The sequence below is a fragment of the Lagenorhynchus albirostris genome, chromosome 12, assembly GCF_949774975.1.
Source record: "Lagenorhynchus albirostris chromosome 12, mLagAlb1.1, whole genome shotgun sequence".
NCBI classification, from domain to species: domain Eukaryota; kingdom Metazoa; phylum Chordata; class Mammalia; order Artiodactyla; family Delphinidae; genus Lagenorhynchus; species Lagenorhynchus albirostris.
In genome coordinates, this window is record NC_083106.1 from 47444890 (window position 1) to 47463170 (window position 18281).

The 18281-nt window shown below is 39.3% G+C and overlaps 1 long non-coding RNA gene across 1 annotated transcript; it reads right to left on the minus strand.

Moving 5' to 3' along the window:
• Positions 1-857: 857 nt before the first annotated feature.
• Positions 858-17559, minus strand: LOC132530846 (uncharacterized). Its single transcript, XR_009543918.1, has 3 exons — positions 17394-17559; positions 5964-6041; positions 858-1148 (listed from the first exon to the last, which is right to left on the minus strand). It is a non-coding gene; the product is annotated as an uncharacterized LOC132530846 (long non-coding RNA).
• Between the last annotated feature and the right edge of the window lie 722 nt (positions 17560-18281).

Sequence of the window (18281 nt, forward strand, 5' to 3'; positions counted from 1 at the left end):
CCAAAATCTCCTATCAATGTTGCTTATAATTAAGAATCTTTCAAATGCCTAAGTAAAAAAAACAAAACATTGCAATTGATGTAAAAAAGGAAAATGAAATTCATCTTTCAGTATATTTATCTCTTTAAGATGTAGCTTGATAAAAGTATGCTAGACTTCCTAAAATATAATTTTATTAAATTCAGAGTTAAAACATTTACTCTTTAGATATCTACAGCCAACTAATAAATTTCCTATAACATCTTTCATATATTTTATAAACAAAATATTTTAAAAACCTACAATGTCATGATGTAAAAGAGAGCAATAATTATAATAGACAAAATAATAAATGAAATATGATATGCCTTCTGCTATGTACCTATGAGTTATACCAAATAATCATTACAACAGATGTCCTTAGAGAACAAAGGAGAATGAGAAAGTATAAAGGTAGAGGAAGGCATGGAAGATATTTTCTGTTATCATCTACTGTGTGGTCTTTCACTGCACTATTTTTTAAACAAAAAAAGGTTTCCGCCAGGGCAAGCCCCACTTCAAATGTCCCCTTACCCTCCTGACTAGAGAATAATGTGTTTGTGTAGTATATGATTTCATCAGACAAGGCTGTGAACACATGTGATTTATTCAATGATCCTATTCTGCTTCCTTTTAAAGATAAAGAATGCATTTAAGTCGACTGTGTATGAGACTGTGGTCATTCCTTAGAAGGCTCCATTCAAACAGAGAATAACATTACCTTATTTTAAAACATTAAGAGTGTAGCCAGGTCTTTGGTCTTCATTTTCTTTCCAGGCAATATCAATGAATACTTTATTTTAAAAGAGAAAAATATAAAACACAAGTAATTACTTTGAAATTGTTTTAATTTTCTTTGTATAAGCAAAACAGCCCTGTAAAACATTCACTTTTCAAAAATCTTTATATATAAACAACAGTGTAGGATGGAAGAAACAACTAAAAACAACACAGCCACCCACACAACAGCTCCTAACAGTAGGTCCCGTCTGGGTGCAGCTCTCATGAAAACAAGCTGCTCACATTCCCAGAACCACAATCCCCAGGGAGGAATCTTGTCCTCTTTAACTTGCTGGGTGGTAGAGCCCAGAGGAATTACTCAAACTATGAAAATCCCAAAGCATGGTCACCTAGGGGGAAATGAGGAGACATATGACTTGAGCATGATAATTATTTTCTTGTAGTAACAGTAAAGAAAACAACCTTAAGTGGTAAAGGCTGCATGAGTTCCAACTTCAACAGGTAGCTAACTGTGTATGTATTTTCCAGACACAGCATTTGTTAGCTAAGGCAGAACACACAATGTATACTTGCCACTGTCTTTCAAGTAATATTCTCTAAAGTATTCACATTTATTGATTATAGATACATGTAAGTGGTATTTAAAATAATAAAACATAGTAAACACCAGACATACTGTTCTAGGTACTTCATATAGTTTATTTCACTTAATCCTCACAGTAACCCTATGAGGTAAGAACAATTATTATTCATGTTTTACCAAAAAAAAAAAATCTAAGTCATACAGAAATTTAATTATTTGACCAAGATCACATAACTAGAATGCAAAACTAGGTACCTTGTCTCCAGAGCTCTTGCTTTAAATTTAGCTCCAGTTCTGTCTCATGAAATTGGATTTTTAACCCCATTATCACAGAACTATTCTTCCAAGACTATAAATTCTGTTTCTTCTCTGTGAACTTCCACCTCTTCCAATGAAAATGCATAATTGTTCATCTTCTGCCTCCCAATTCACCTTCTGGTTTCACCTGCTTCCGTGTACAATCTGGACCCCTAGTCATTTCAACTATGCCCTCCTCCCCAACTCCTCCCCAGGCCTCTCCTACACAGTCAAACCAAGGTGGTTGCCTGCACCAGCTGTCTCTGTTCCTACCACTGCTTCCCAGCAGTCAAGCATTACTGCTGATCCAAGTATTAATGGTTTTAATGGTCCCAATTCTCCACCCCTGTGTGAACTCATGCCCTTTGCCATGTCACTTTGCAGCTTCTCTAAAAGGTGAATTCTATTTCCCACCCCCTTGAATCTGGGCTTGGTCACACAACCTGCTCTGTCCAATATGAGGCAGAGGCAGAAGTGCCAGTGTGTCAGTTTGGAGTCTAGGCCTCAAGAAGCCTTGTATGTTTCTGCTTGCCCTCTTAAAACTCTTCTTCCAGACAAGAAGAAAACAAAAACATCTGAAAAAAACAAAAACACTAATTGGAAAAGATACATGTACCCCAATGTTCACAGCAGCATTATTTACAATTGCCAAGATATGGGAGCAACCTAAGTGTCCATCAACAAATGAATGGATAAAGAAGATGTGGTATATACATCCAATGGAATACTACTCAGCCATAAAAAAAGAATGAAATTTTTCCATTTGAAGCAACATGGATGGACTTTAGCATTATGCCAAATGAAATGTCAGAGAAAGACAGATACTGTATATCACTTATATGTGGAATCTAAAAAATACAACAAACTAGTGAATATAGTTTTAAAAAAAGCAGACTGACAGATATAGAGAACTAGTGGTTACCAGTGGGGAGAGGGAAGGGGGAGGGGCAATATAGGGGTTGGGGATTAAGAGGTACAAACTATTATGTATAAAATAAGCTACAAGAATATACTGTACAACACAGAGAATATAGCCAATATTGTATAATAACTATAAATGGAGTATAGCCTTTAAAAAATGTAAATCACTATATTGTTCACCTGTAACTTACATATAATATTGTACACCAACTATACTTCAATTAAAAAAATGCTGCAGTGAAAAAAAACCCAAAACGAAACTCTTCTTCCATCTCCATGAGAAAGGCATGCTCAGGGCAAGCCAAAGAGTCCCAGGAGGATGACAGATATGTGAAACAGAACCCAGCCCAGAGGAAAACCCACATTAGGCTTTCAGATATATGAGCAAGCCCAGCTGAGATCAGCCAACCTTCAAACACTTGAGCTATAATAATAATTACTGTCTCAAGCCATTGTGTTTTAGAGTGTTTATTATGCAGTAAAAACTGAGACATCTACCTCAACTTTCTTTCTTGCACTCCCAACCTACTGCAAAAAAGTATCCTTTGTTTTTTTCTTGCCTTTGTTCTCTCACCACTTATTTTCATTATCTGTACCAATTCTCCCTTAATTGACACCAAAAACCTCTAATGGTCAGTCCTATCGCTTGGCTCTCTCATCCACCTTGGCCTCTGTGTAGCACCTGACACCTCTGTTAAATTTCCCCTTCCTTGATTGTACGGCACTAGTCTCAATTTCTTCGATTATTTCATGTACTTCAGGGGCTTATCTTCTCTTCCACTCTTCTGGGAGGTTATTCATTCCCCCTAACAGCAACTGTCATTCATTTGACTCACACATCTTTATCTCCACCCCCAATCTCCCTTCTAAGCTCTAGTTCAATTGGTTCTCAAACTATAGTTTGCATTAGAATCACCCAGAGGGCTTACTGATATTCAGATTGCTCAGGCCCCACTCCTCAAGTTTCATATTCAGTTAGTCTGGGGCGGGACCTGAGAACTTACATTTCTAACAAGTTCTCAGGTAATGCTGATGCATCACTTTGAGAACCACTATTCGAGTTTCATATTTCTAACAGTCTCCACCTGGTTATCCACAGGTGCCTCAAAAATCACATACAGTGTCAATTAGAGGTTTTTTATTGTAAGCCCTAGGAACCAACTTGGGCTAACTAAAGCAAAACAAGAATTTATCAGGGAGTTCACAGAATCAATGTGAAGGCTGGTAAACCATGTTCCAAATAAGAAAGGAACAGGAAAAGAGACTGCTTGGCAGTAGGAGCCTTACCTCTAAGTCTGCAGAAGTAAACAAGTGTTTCTTGTGTTCTTGAGTCCCTCTGTTCAAGATCAATTCCAAGTGAGAGTCCTTTACCCACCCCCGAGTTGTACCAGGGCAGTGATAGAAAGGATTATGGTGGAAGTAGCCACTAAGGACTCCTCTTCTTTCATACTGTCTTAGTTCAGACCCTCATAATCAAGCAGGTAGATTACTACAACAACCTCTTAACTGGTTTTCTTGTTCCTAATCTAACCTCCAATTCATTCTCCTCATCATCTTCAGTTATCTCTTTAAAACGTGTCATTTTCTGCTTTGCCTTGTATGGTGTCGTGTTCCTGTCTTGTTTTAAGTAATAAACTGCTTTTCTTTATGTGCAAGTGGTTGGGATACTTTTGCCTTAGCAGACTGATAAAACGGAAAAGTAGTTTTAGAAGGTAGAGAATACATCCTATTATAAAATGAAGATCGATCTAATTAACCTAGTAACCGGGAAACGATCAGAAGTGGTCCCAAAGTTTTGCATAGAGACCCCTCTAGGAGCCTTTAAGAAATCAATATCTCGCTAGACTAAAAACTTCCTCATCAAAAGGACCCAGTCCTCATTGTATCACCAGCACCAGCTCATAACAGGCACTTAAGAAGTCGTCTCCAGGGCTTCCCTGGTGGCGCAGTGGTTGAGAGTCCGCCTGCCGATGCGGGATACGGGTTCGTACCCCGGTCCGGGAGGATCCCACATGCCGAGGAGCGGCTGGACCCGTGAGCCATGGCCGCTGGGCCTGCGCGACCGGAGCCTGTGCTCCGCAACGGGAGGGGCCGCAACAGTGAGAGGCCCGCGTACCGCAAAAAAAAAAAAAAAAAAAAAAGAAATTGTCTCCAGGCCCTCCTTACTTTAGATTACTGTCTGTATTAGCCTCCTGATTCCCTGGTTTGCAGTCTCTACCTGCCTGTCTCCTCACTACCAAATCCTTCCTGTAAAGCACTGCTAAATCAAGCCAATCATCATTTCCTGCTCAAAACTTTCTGACTCCCCAAAACATACGTGCCAACTCTAAACTCCTCAGTATTCAAACCCTTCCATAATCTGGTTCCAACCAACTTTTCTAGGCTTTCTTCCACTCCTTACATATACTGTCAACCAGTCTAGACGAATAAAATTTCTTTAACCTTTTCTGCTCTTGTTGATTTGGTTCCACTTTTTGGAATGTGTTTGTTGCATGTGTCTATCCTACCCTACCTCCAAAGTCTAGTTAAACACCTGTCAGTGTTCCTAATCTTTTTTTTTTTTTTTTTTTGCGGTACTTGGACCTCTCATTGCTGTGGCCTCTCCCATTGCGGAGCACAGGCTCCAGACGCGCAGGCTCAGCGGCCATGGCTCACGGGCCCAGCCGCTCCGCGGCATGTGGGATCTTCCCGGACCGGGGCACGAACCCGTGTCCCCTGCATCGGCAGGCGGACTCTCAACCACTGCGCCACCAGGGAAGCCCTTCCTAATCTTTTTTAATGCATGAATCACATCCCAGGTTCTTTTGGTCATGTCTTCTTGTACCCCATACCCCTTAATTCCAGCTTAAGGATTTTCTATTCGAAGATTTTTAAAATTAATGTTTTGTTTGTATAAATACTTCATAAGAGTTGAACACATACTATCTTAAACTATCATTATATACTTGTATTATTTGTTTTACCAGATTTTAAGAGCATTAAGCTTTCTATTACTAATTAATTTTCTGTATTTCCCAGAAATTACTCTAGTGCCTTACACATAGTAGTGATGAGTACAATCTGTTGAACAAATGAAAAAATGTTTATAATATAGGGCTAGTGTTTGAAGTTGATCCCCTTTAGATAGCAGCCAATGGCTGTGCCGGGAATTTCTGAACTGCTGGAATCAGGGGGTATAAATCTTGGTAGCTTGGAACTAGAAGGTGAGTCTAAACCAAAGATGATCAGGTTGTAGTCAAATGCCAGGAGGCCAGACACATGCATCAAGTAAAAAGATCCAAAGGTCAAACCTGAGATGAAATGCAGAGCAAAGGGTATGGAATCAGGCAAAGACACAGTAGAAGCAACAACAGTTTAAAACAGGTTGATGGGGATCTGGGATAGTGGACTTCATCGCACTTACCAAATCAAAATGAGTGGTTTGTTGGTAAAATGGAGTTGCCTAAGAATCAGAAGTTGGGCTGGCAGCTATTTATCATTTCTAGCAAAGAAACACATACATGGAAATAAATTTATGATAGCAAACATAGTAAAATATAAACAGGCCTGCGTTGAGGGGTAGATTTAATTTGAGCTCCATTTTCTTGCTTCTGCCCTGTCATCTCAATTTATTTCACACCTTTGCACAAGTTCACATCCGAGTTCTAATGTATTTTTTGATTCCTTTATATTATGGATAAAGAAAAACATTTTAAGAGATATAGTATCATAGTACTCAATACCAAATAGAAAAATTCAGAAAAAAATTTTTGCTATAGTTTTTAGACTTTTAATCTACCAATCAGTAAAGCTACAATAACAAAACTATACCTAATAACCATTGATTTTCCTACATTGACTGTTCATGGACTGGAAAATTCCAAGAATATTTCACAAAGGTTTAAAAAATTTAATGTAAATTAAAAAATCCTAATTATAAGAAATGCATATTTTATTATTGAGAGCTCTGAAGAATTTAATTCCTACAACCTACCTTGCCCTATAAACCATTTGTTTTGTTTGCCTGTCAATCTGTGAGGTTGGCGTGAGGAGCAAAAACGCAGTGTTTCCTTGTACTAATTAGCAGCAAGCATTGTGGCAAAAACAAACGTCCACATGAAAAGCACAGCAAAATTCACTTTAAATCCTACTGTAAATATGCAAAAGTCCTCTGCATGAAGTCCTCTACAAAAGTCATCTGCATTTATTTTTATTGTAAAATAAGTTTTATTTTGAATTAAATGCTGAATGAAGTATGCTTTTAAAACCTATGTTATTCTTCCTGATATTACTGAGAGAAGGATAAACTCCCATATTAATTTCTTTAAAATTTAATATTTGGCAAGCAACATAGAAGAGCAGGAAGATCACTTACCAAGGAGCTACGTTACCTGGGTCCCACTTACACTTGGGGTCTTAGGCGAGTTATTTATTCTAAGTCTCAATTTCCTCATAATAAAATCTAAAGACTTGAATTAGTTCAGTGGTTCTTGCAAGGAAGATGCTTTGGAACTGCCTGTGGATATTTCTGACTTGGTAGATGTGAGAAGGGAGGGCCTGGGTAACTGTGACTTTATAATATTTCATAAGTGATTCTAATGCATATTACTGTCTAAGAACCAATGGTCTAAATAATTTCTTGGGTCCTTTGCGATTCTAAAACTCTACTTTTTACATCCAATCAATGGACTTTTAACAGCTCCTAGCTTTCATCATTATTCTCTTCTTAATAAGTGTATTTTAGGAAATAGAGAAGCTGTAATTATTAATAATAATTTATTCTAAATTATGAATAATAGCTTACAGTTACTGAGTGCTTACCAGTTCTAAGATATTAACTCATTTAAAATATGTAATTTAATCCTCACAATCACACTGTGAGGTAGGAACTAGTATTATTATCTGTATATTACAGATGGGAAAACTGAGGTACAGAAAGTAATTTGCCCAAAATCACAGAGCAGGTAACTAGGGAAATTGGGCCGGAGAGCCTGAACTCTTAACCAGTATGCTACGCTGCCATTCAATAAATGAACTATACGTACAAACATACCCAGCCCTGTTCCCCATACACATAGCACTGCTTTCCCTGCTACTTTTGGGGGAAAAAAAGGGTGTGTTTTTAGAAATTTGTGGGATCAGAAATGATGGAAAGGGGAAGCTGGGAAAGGCAAGAATGAAATGACTTAAGTGAGCTGAGCCTAAGACCCCTGTCCTGAGTGACAACAACTAGAGACTTGGATTCACAAAGGCCTCTAAAAAGGGTAATTACGTGTAGGAATGATTTCCCTTCCGTTATCATTTCATTCCATAATGTTTAAGACATGTTCTTTTTGACTGATCAAACATTAATTTTAAAAACATTAGAAATTTACCTTATTGGATGGACTAGACCCAAAACCATAAAGTAAAACAGGAAAGTAAGTACAAAAGCTAAGTTAGAGAGTCAGAGAGGGTAATAATTGAAATGATCCAGCCTAATACTAATTTTTGGTATACAAAGAATTTATAACACTATACCTTGGCTTATTAAGTATGAGATTCAGGTGGTAGAGACTAATACATTATAAGGATAACCTTCTCTTCCCAACAGTATAGATAAAGAATAATCTAGCTGAGGTTGGTGGTCCTGAATTTACAGTGTTAAATGCCAATCTGCATAGCAGTTATTTTTTCTGTCTGGGTGCACTCAGCAATCTGGGAGCAGACACCCAGTTAGAGCTGTTGTTTTGTCAGGTAAGCGATATCAGGGCAACAGGGCAAAGGAGATGTGGTTCCTGGCAAGAGAGTGGTAATTTAAAATAGAACGCAGCAGGAGATGAAAGAAGTGAAGGCAGGAGAAGGCTGATAGGGAGAAAGAAGAGAAGTCTATGGACTGGAGGTCCCAAGTCAGAGAAACCTGAGAAGGGTGAGAGGTTGCAGCAGAGTGAGGAAGAGTACTGGAAATGAGATGTTAGGGAACTGAGAATGGCTGTACTGGGAGTAACTGAGTGACAGAGCTAGGATGAAAGTTCTGGCCAAAGTCAAGTCTGCATTTATGAGGTTAGAGGTGAAACAGATTGGGTGTATGACAAATCCAGGATGTGGCAATAGAAGTGAGTGGGTGAAGATCACATCCAGGAACTCTGAGGCTGGTGCTGGGTGAGCTGTCTACTTGGGTGATGAATTCACTCAGGATGACGGGAGGAACGCAGGTAAAGAGGAGGACGTAAGCCACATGTCATAGTCATTAATAAATTAAGTCTTGCAAGCCTCTGAATATGCTTAGTACAGGGGACTGGGTATTCGGAAAAAGGTATGCTTCCCCCTTATCTATGAGTTTTCTTAAGACTAATCTTTGCTCTACTTTTTAGATTTAGCAAGAACCTCTGCTTCACATTTTCATCTTAAGGAGAGGTCTTCTCTGCTAAAGTCGAATGGAAAATGAAATTACCTGCTAATTCAGGCAAGAAAAATCTCAGCTCCCTACTCTCATAAATTTGTGAAAATAAATTGTTTAAAAACAAATTACAACTCAGTTGCCCTAGTTCTGGTTTGAAAACATCTGGTGAGACCACTGGGTACAGTTTCCCACTACCCTTTTTTTTTTTTCTTTAGGTATAAAAACACACATACAAAGGTTTCTTATAATCTTGAAAGAACAGGGTGGCAATGCTATTTACTGACAGGCTGACCTTTACACAAAGAACCCCAACCTTCAACAAGCTGAAATTACTGTCACAGATGCCTTCAGAATATTGTCTTTTTCAGAAAGCATCATGTTTTGTCCAAGTCATACAGAAGTGGCTATATTATGGACACCATTTGGTCACCAAATGGTGCAAGGCAGAGGGCAGGGGAAAATTATTTCTGCAGTACCAACTATAAATCTGATACTGTACAAGGAAAAATAGGAAATGTCAAATATGATTCCTAATGTCAAGAAACTTACAATTTACTTGTCAGTTACATAATACTTTAGCCCAGAGCTATGTCTTACATTTTTTTGAATCACTCACAGCATCTAACACAGGACTTTATAGATATCAACAAGAAGTTAATAAAGTTAAAACAGCAATACAAAATGTTTAGAATTAAGTAATAAAATACATGTTTAATATAAATGACCAAAACAGTTGAGCTTGTGTCATGGCAATCTATGAAAAATCTTGCTCCTATTCTAATTTTATATTTTTATTTTGAACACGTACTGACACAGGAAGGTCCCTATTCCTACTCATTGAAATCTTCAGGGAAGAAAAGAGCCAGGTCAGCTTTCCTTAGAGGAAGGAATTGGAGGTCAGGCTTATCCTGCACTAGGGCATCAAAAGTAACTGAGTCCTTACCCGCAACCTTTCTCAGATAGTCAAGGAAACCAGCCTTGAGCAATAGCTCTTCTAAGCATGCAAAACTATAGGTCAACCTGTTATTGAAACCCTTTCCCTCTTGGGTTCTTTGATTTTACATTATATTGTTATCCTTCCATTCACTTATCAAAAAATTATTGAGCACCTACTATATATCAGTGATGTGTTCCTATCTATTATTTCTGATTCCTTCACTACCTCTTCATTTTTCTACCCTACCACTCACACTTTCTCAGTCCTCAGGTCTATTCTTTTATATCATCTATCTATCTATCTACCTACCTATCTAGTCCTTCAGAAAGTGTACCAGTTCTCTGAGGTTCCCAGCCTTTAGGCTGATATCTCCCAACTTACATATCCAACATAAAAGATGGAAGGTCTTTTTTTTTTTATACAAACTATTCTTTTATTTATTTATTTTTAAAATTTTATTGGAGTATAGTTGCTTTACAATGTTGTGTTAGTTTCTACTGCACAGCAAAGTGAATCAGCTGTACATATACATATATCCCCTCTTTTTTGGATTTCCTTCCCATTTAGGTCACAAGATGGAAGGTCTTAAACGTCCTGCTACTACTGCTACACCTCACTGATCATTCCTTCTGAGTATTTCCTGCTGGCATCTCTTCCTCTAGGGAAGTACTAGGTTCTGAAATTTTTTCAACACTTTTAGTTTGTCTTTTCACTCTGTACTCTATCCTTACACAATTTCATCTCCCTCTCCGTCAATCGCTAAGTTTAAGAATGAATTTAATTCTATTCTTGCTCTTTCCATGCTTTAGGTCTTCATCAAGCCTGTTGCCCTTACTTTTATCCGGGTAACTCCTCTTCCTCTTTATTTAAATATTAGCTTAAAGTCATATTCTTCAAGAAAGTCTTTATTCTTCTCTCTAGGCTAAGTTGGACAGCTCTGCCATGTGACTTTATGTCACCCTGTCCTTTTCTTTTGAAGTATTTGTCATCTCAAATGATCTGTTTAATGGCTGTCTTGTCCACTAGACCAGGGGTCAGTAAACAATAGTCCGTGGATCAAACCCAGTCCCCCCGCCTGTTTTTTAAGTAAAGTTTTATTGGAACCCAGACATTCTTTCCTATATGTATTGTTGATGATTGCTTTTGTGTTTCAATGGCAAAGTTGAGTAGTTGGGAGAGAGACCATATGGCCTGATAAGCCTACAATTTATCTGTCCCTTTACAGGAAATTTGCCAAACCCTGCACTAGACTATTAGCATGAAGGCTGAAATCATGCCTGTCATTCTCACTTCTATATTCCCAGCACCTAGCATAATACCTGGTACATAAGTATTTTTGGACTAATTGTATTTCAGCCTCAAGCTTTAACCCATCTTGTCAGTGATATGAATGAGATCACATTAACTGGCCTGTGTTTATAGAAGCATTATAATCACTGCTTATCCAGATAATGATTGCAGTATTCTAGTCCAAGGCGGGTACAGAAATTAATCAAATAAAACACAAATGAATGGATTATTGCAACCACAGGTAAGTGCTCTGGAGAAAAAGAAACAGTACAATTCGAGTGTGTAACAGAGAACCATAATCAAATATATAGCTTGGGAAGGCTTCCCTGGGGAAGTGACCTTTGACCTGAAATTTATTTTTTATTTTTTAAAGATCTCTCTTTTTAAAAAATAAATAATTATTTATTTATTTTATTTTTGGCTGCATCGGGCCTTTGTGGCATGTGGGATCTTTCTGCTGCGGCGCACGGGCTTCTCTCTAGTTGTGGCACCCGGGCTCCAGAGCGTGTGGGCTCTGTAGTTTCAGCACGCGGGCTCTCTAGTTGAGGTGCGTGGGCTCAGTAGTTGTGGTGCATGGGCTTAGTTTCCCCGAGGCATGTGGGATCTTAGTTCCCGAACCAGGGATCAAACCCACGTTCCCTGCATTGGAAGGCAGATTCTTTACCACTGGACCACCAGGGAAGTCCCGACCTGAAATTTAAAGAATGAACTAACTGTGCAAAAAGAGGTGGAGAGAGGAAGAGCAAACCAGGCAGAAAGAATATCACATACAATTCTCTCTTCTTTGGAGAGAAAGAACATGGCATGTACTTGAAACTGATGTTCTCGTCAAATAATGAACAATAAAGTAAATTCCTTCAAAGTTAAGAGTAGGATCCAAAATGGAGCTAATCGGTGGGATATTTATAACTGTAAAATTTGAAACATTCTGTTATTGGCCGACAGTAGGAAAATGGAAAACTCTTGTATGTCCATGGCACAGCATATTATGTATCCATTAGAATAATTTATACGAAAAATTCTAATTTGCATGAGAAATGTTTCTGCTACAATGTAAAGTGAAAAAAAACGGGATTATTTCCACTGTGTAATATACTTATAGAAAAATTTTCTAGGAAAAAAGGGGCTAAAATGTTAATCATGACTGCCTTTGGGTGGGATTGAGTGTCCTATATTTTCTTTATGGTTTTCCATAATTTCTTTCCTATGCATTTCAAACCTTTAAGATTGGAAAAATACATTTTATTGAGAAAATAAGGAAATATAAGTGTTGGTCTGTGACCTACACATCTGACAGTAAATAGTCTTTCCTGGTCCCTGGAGGGATGTAAAATTAGGATCAAAACCCAGGGGAGCTCACTGTCAATAACAAAAATTATTAGTGGACGTTTTCCTGGAATGTGATTTAAGCTGTGAATATGTAAGTGCAGTGGGGACTTTGGGGCCAGGGAAAACCAGCCTGAGATATGCTGCTCTACAGACACACTGCTTCTGAGATTTTGAATCCTGATTATTTAAACTGAGAACTTAATCTAATCTTACTCTATGTGTGTTTGGTTTCTTCCTGCCTAGTCATGATCCATCAGAAATGCCCCAATATCAGTTCTGGACATGTAATTTAAATGAGGGTCCTGGAAAGCTCAATCAACAATTCTAATATTACTCTATTCTGAAAGCTTCTTTTTTGTTTCTCAAACATCATCTTTAATTTATAGGCTCAATGGTCTCTCCCTTAAAACTATTACTGCTAATTTATGGAAGTGGAAAAGTTGAGAGTTGTTTTTTCAAAGTGTTGCTTCTCCCTGTAACTGAGTAGATTAATTGGTTAAAAAGATAAGAACAGAGAGAAATTCAGCTCTCACCACAATGATTAATTTGACTTTCCTTTAATTTCTTTTAAAAAGAGACATAAAACCCCATTCTTTTAGTCAAAAAATATTTTATCATTCAGGCAATACATATTTATGTGTCTACCTTATACCCAGACAGCTGCTATGAATAAATTGGAGGAAACCTGCATGAAGTCTTTTGAGAGTGAGGAGAGCTGATGGCAATTGCCTCCAGAGTTTGCCATACTTAATTAGGTCTTCCAAATCCCTTCTGGGAGGAAATGAGTTTCTTTACCATCATGGTTTCATAGAGGTCAGACACTGTATGAAGGATTGGGTAAAAATTTCCCTTAGAAAAGATCAACTACCATTTATATGCATGTGACACCTAAAACCCACTGATCCCCTTTAAACTTTCATCCCAAATGTTTGTTTCATCACCAAGGTAGGTGGTATTATTTTTCTGACAATGGAAAAAAGGTCACCATAATTCTGCTCTCCCAGGTATGAGAATTTTGAAATCTTTTTAACTCAACTCTGTATTTTGCTCTGCTTGAGAATCCATAGCAAAAATTGCACATGACCTTTCCAGGATCTGCAATGATCATGGTTTCTAGCTGCAGACAGTGGAGTCCACTAAAGGAGTTCAGTAGAGAGAAGTAACTCCTCTTTGGGGGGCACTTAGAAATGTATGAGGGTATTTTTATCACAGTGGCATGTAGTGCCCAGGGGCCAGGGATGTTAAATATCCTGCACAATAAAGAATTGTTTCATCCAAAATATCAGGAGAAGCCCCCTTGAGAAACACTGAGCTCAGGGTCAACTTCATGGCATGCAAACTGTGCAGTCATACAGGGCCCTCTGCTTGCTTTAACGGTCTGCAGTTACCATTCTGAAAATCTTAATACTTTTATGTTTGAATGTCTGTTTTATAAAAGAAGTGGTACAATGGATCATACCTGCAAGCAGAGGAGGCAAACTGTTTGTCTTCTTGCTTACTACCCAGTTTGCACACAGTCTGCATAATGCCTCACAAGCACAGGATGCTGGTGAACCTAAGCATACAGGAGCTCTGGGAAAGTGACTACAAGGCAAACATGTTATATCTATGACTGATTTAGTGGAGGCGCTGACAGTTCCAAGAGACTATGCTTTCCATTTCAACCAGAACTTGCTTCAGGTGCAGAAAGAAGATAATGGCATCCTAAGAAATACAAGTGACCAAAGAATTCTATCGTAGCCTTACTTGTGTGTGTTACTTCCCTGTATGACCATTTACACTGAAAATGATGACATAGAAGGAAGGGGAAAGGCAGGGCAACCCATAGTTCCTTTCCCTTCAGTCCTTCCTTACTCAGGTTGGTAGGATATGTGCATATCAAGAAGGGAAAGAAAAACAGCTGAGTTAGTTTTGTGCTGCATTTACACTGTTCTGATAAGCAAAAAATACATCCTCGTGGCATGTACAAGCTACGAAATATGAATTGTGTCGTTTTGGTGATTTCATGTATGAGTTAAATGCTCTTATATTTGCATTTATAAATGGCACTGCACAATATAACGAGAAATGGTAAAATTCATTCTAATAATTTAAAATTCTAATTTTTCTTAGAATGACATTAAAAAGCAAATTAAAAAACAGCATGACAGGCTGAGGGAGAGATGACGGAAGAAAGAAAAAGCTTTGTATTTTAGTACGTATAATGGCACTTGTTCCCTGCTTTTTGAACAGGGGCCTTACATTTTTCATTTTGCTCTGGGCTCAACAAATTGTGTAGCTGACTGTGACTGAGCTAGTTTAAGCAGAAAGGGATTAAAGGATGGTATTTAGCTCATAGATCTCTGAGAGAACCAGAGAACCAGGCTTGGATAATACATGGCTAGAAACAACATCCAGGAAAAACCAAACCGGGAAGAACACTCATCCCACATCACATCCGCTATTCTAGCAGAAAGCCATCCTAGCACCACTTGCCAGTCAGCACCTATGACTCTCAAAATGGATGCCAGAACTCCTCCCCAGCTACCCAGAAGAACCAGACACCTCCACCACGGTGTTTGCCAGAAAATCCCATCTCCCTGAGTGCAACTGAGGCATCACGTTGCTCATTTTCAGATCTACGTCTTGAATGGGTGCATCTGATTGCTGGAAACTAGGTTACATGTAGTGAAACGCTGAAGCCAACATATAATTGTTAGTATCTTCTCCAACTAACTCCCCATTCAGTGAAGTCCCTTTGGTAGCTTGGGAGTATTCACACCATGAAAATGGGTCAATGCTACAAATCAGGTTCTTTCCCCTCCTCCAGCCATTGTTAATGATTTACTAGCACACCACTCATCCATGCCAGTACTCTAGTATTTTTTAATTTTCTAGCTTCTAAAGTACAGAAAAGCAAGCTAGAAAGGGGGCTGGATAAGTGTTGAATAAGCCATCTTATAATATCTACCAAAAAATTATGGTATCCATTGCCTTGTTCTAGATTATAAATTGCTAACAGACATTGAACAGTATTGGTACAGAAGGCTGAGCAGGTTTTACTAAAGGCATGACATGATGAGTATAGGTTAATGAACTAGAAGAGATAATAAAATGTCACTTGATATGACTGAAATATATTTCTATGATGCTGGACTATAAACTCTCTAAGGGCAGGAAACATGTCTGTTTTGTTTCTCGCTATATCTCAAATCACCTGGCAAATAGTCACTCAGCATTAACAGCAATAACAAAAACAGATGCTTTAAGTTTGTTAAGTATAGAGGTCAATTTCGGCATTTCTCATATTGTATGTAGATAACAGTTCCAAATGGTTTTATTGTTTTCAGATGAGTTAAATTTCTGGATGTCAAAGTTTATTATGATACTTTCACATACATTATCTCATTTTTTTTTTACATTATCTCATTTGATTAAGCCTTACAACATCCCTGAAAAGTTAAAACAGGAATTACTATCCATTTCATAGATGAGAAAAAAAAAAAACCCAAAATAGTTATCTTTCCAAACTCATTTACCTAGTAACTGATGGTTTAATTTTTCATTCTCTGACTCAAAATTCCAGAGCTCTTTCTTACCTCAGGAGAATATAATTATAAAACACATTTGATAATGATTAATTAGGGGAGTACTGTCAGGTTTTCAATTTGAACATTAAATTTTATTACATGCAATGGACACAATATCTTAATTTCATGCTGCAAATGTTTTTCTTCAAGAGTGAACATTCTTTCCTTGGAGTTCTAGAAGGATTTGAATGATGGTTGCAACTGCCTTTTCTTAAAGTAAATGAGTTGATTCAAGAGGTAGGAGGAAAGAAACCCTTTTCTAGAAATAGCTAATCTGTGAATCTCATACTTTTACCTTTTTCTAGTTAGGAGTAATATAATTTAAATATTATGGATGTACTTTATAATATAGTACAGGGATGCTCGATTTTATATTACTTAAGAATCATGACAGTGGTGGGTGGTCCAGGCCCCATACCCCAAAAATGTGATTTAGTAAGTGCCAAAATATTAAAGAACACACTAGTGCCATGAAATACTGTGAGAATCACTGGTACTGTGCATCTGATATTCAGCTTGTACAAAATATTTTACCAGAAAATGCATTTAGTATGGTAGTCCTATTTTTAAGTCACTTCTATACCTTTCTAAAACTAAAATCAAATTAGATTTTGCCTCTTAAAATATTAAGTAAGGTCCTGTATATTAGTAGAAATCTTGCCACCTATGTTTACAATCATGCTCTCTGGCTGAAAACTGCAAGCTAATTTGCTGTGGTAATCAGTCTCGAATCCCTCGGAACATAAACTCTTATTAGCATTATATGTTATGGGATTTATAGACAGCTTACCAGTGATCTGTCCCTCTGGGCCTTTTGCTTTTCCTACTTTAAGAACCACAATGGTTCCAAATGAGGGTCTCTCACACCACTTCAAATATACGGCAACCTACTAACCATTAAAATAACACCTGTATAATACACGTGTGAAAGAATGATCTCTAATTAGAGTAGATTGAAAACGACTGTCAAAAGTCCTAATTCTGTGGCATATTTCAAACTTGAAACCACGGTTTCTGCCTTCTACTGCTTCAATCTTTTTGATGGGAAGAAACCCTAATGGATTTTTATGTTAAACTCTCGTTGCACGGATAAGGAAACTGAGGCCCGAAGAGACCAAATTATTTGTCCAAGGTCACGCCCAATATTAGTGACCAAGTCAGACAAAAACCTAACGGTTCCAATATAATGGCCAAGCCAGCTGCATCTGTTACTACCCTTTTTTTGCTCTCCGTTTCACAACTGCACCCCTATTTCCCCCTCCCCCCCGCTTTTGGATAAAGTTGTTTTGTCTAACGGTCCTCCCCCACCTCCTTTTGCTTTTATGCCTTAGGATAGTAAAACCTTACACAAACTGTTAATGAATAACACTGGGAGTCCACATCTGACGTGGTGACTTTCTTGGGCCTTTTCTTCGGCCGAAAATTTCGCCGAAAGGCTCTTAATCCTACGTTCCGCGGGGAAGGGAGGGGAGGAAGGGGAGGAGGGAGGTCACTGGGAACTGACAAGTCCTTACACGTCCAGGCGCGCGCCCGGGACGCAGCCTGTGGGTCCTAGGAGGAAACCAAGGAAGGACATACTAGGGCGAGAGGGGAGGAAAGGGGCGGGAGAAAGACACCGCGGTGGGAAATCCCTGTGCACTGCATCTGCCAAGCCCTGACAAACCTAAGCAGAGCTGAGCGTGAATAAAACTCATTAAGCGGCCAGGCGCAGACACTGCAGAACAGCAGCTGAAGAGGGGGCGCGGTGGCTCGCGCCGCATGTGGGGGAACGAACGGCTGGGCGGCTCTTTTATAGGCCGAAGCCCGCGCTCGCGCGCCCCCGCCCCTCGCACCGCCCCTGGGCCACGCGCGAGGCCGCTGCGTTACCTGAGAAGGGCCGGCTGCGTCCGCCGCCCGCCCTCCCGCGAGGCTGCAGCGGCACGAGGGCTGCGCCTCGCCTCCCCGCGGGCGGGTTTTCTTACCTTGTAAAAAGCCGTTTCCGCGGCTGCCCCCGCCTACTCTGCAGAATGTGAAATGGCGGTCGGCGAGGCGAGCGCGATCACCGCGGCTCCGGCCAATCCCGCCTAGCCACCGAAACGGCCCTGAACACTGGCGTCCCCCTCCCGCCAGGCCCTCCGAGCCCATCCATGACATCGGCGCTCCGCCGCCCCCTCCCTCCGCTGCCCCTCACCCAGGTAGCCGTGCCCACCGGCCGAGTCATCGATCCCCCGCGCCCTGGGCCGGCCGAGCTTTCCG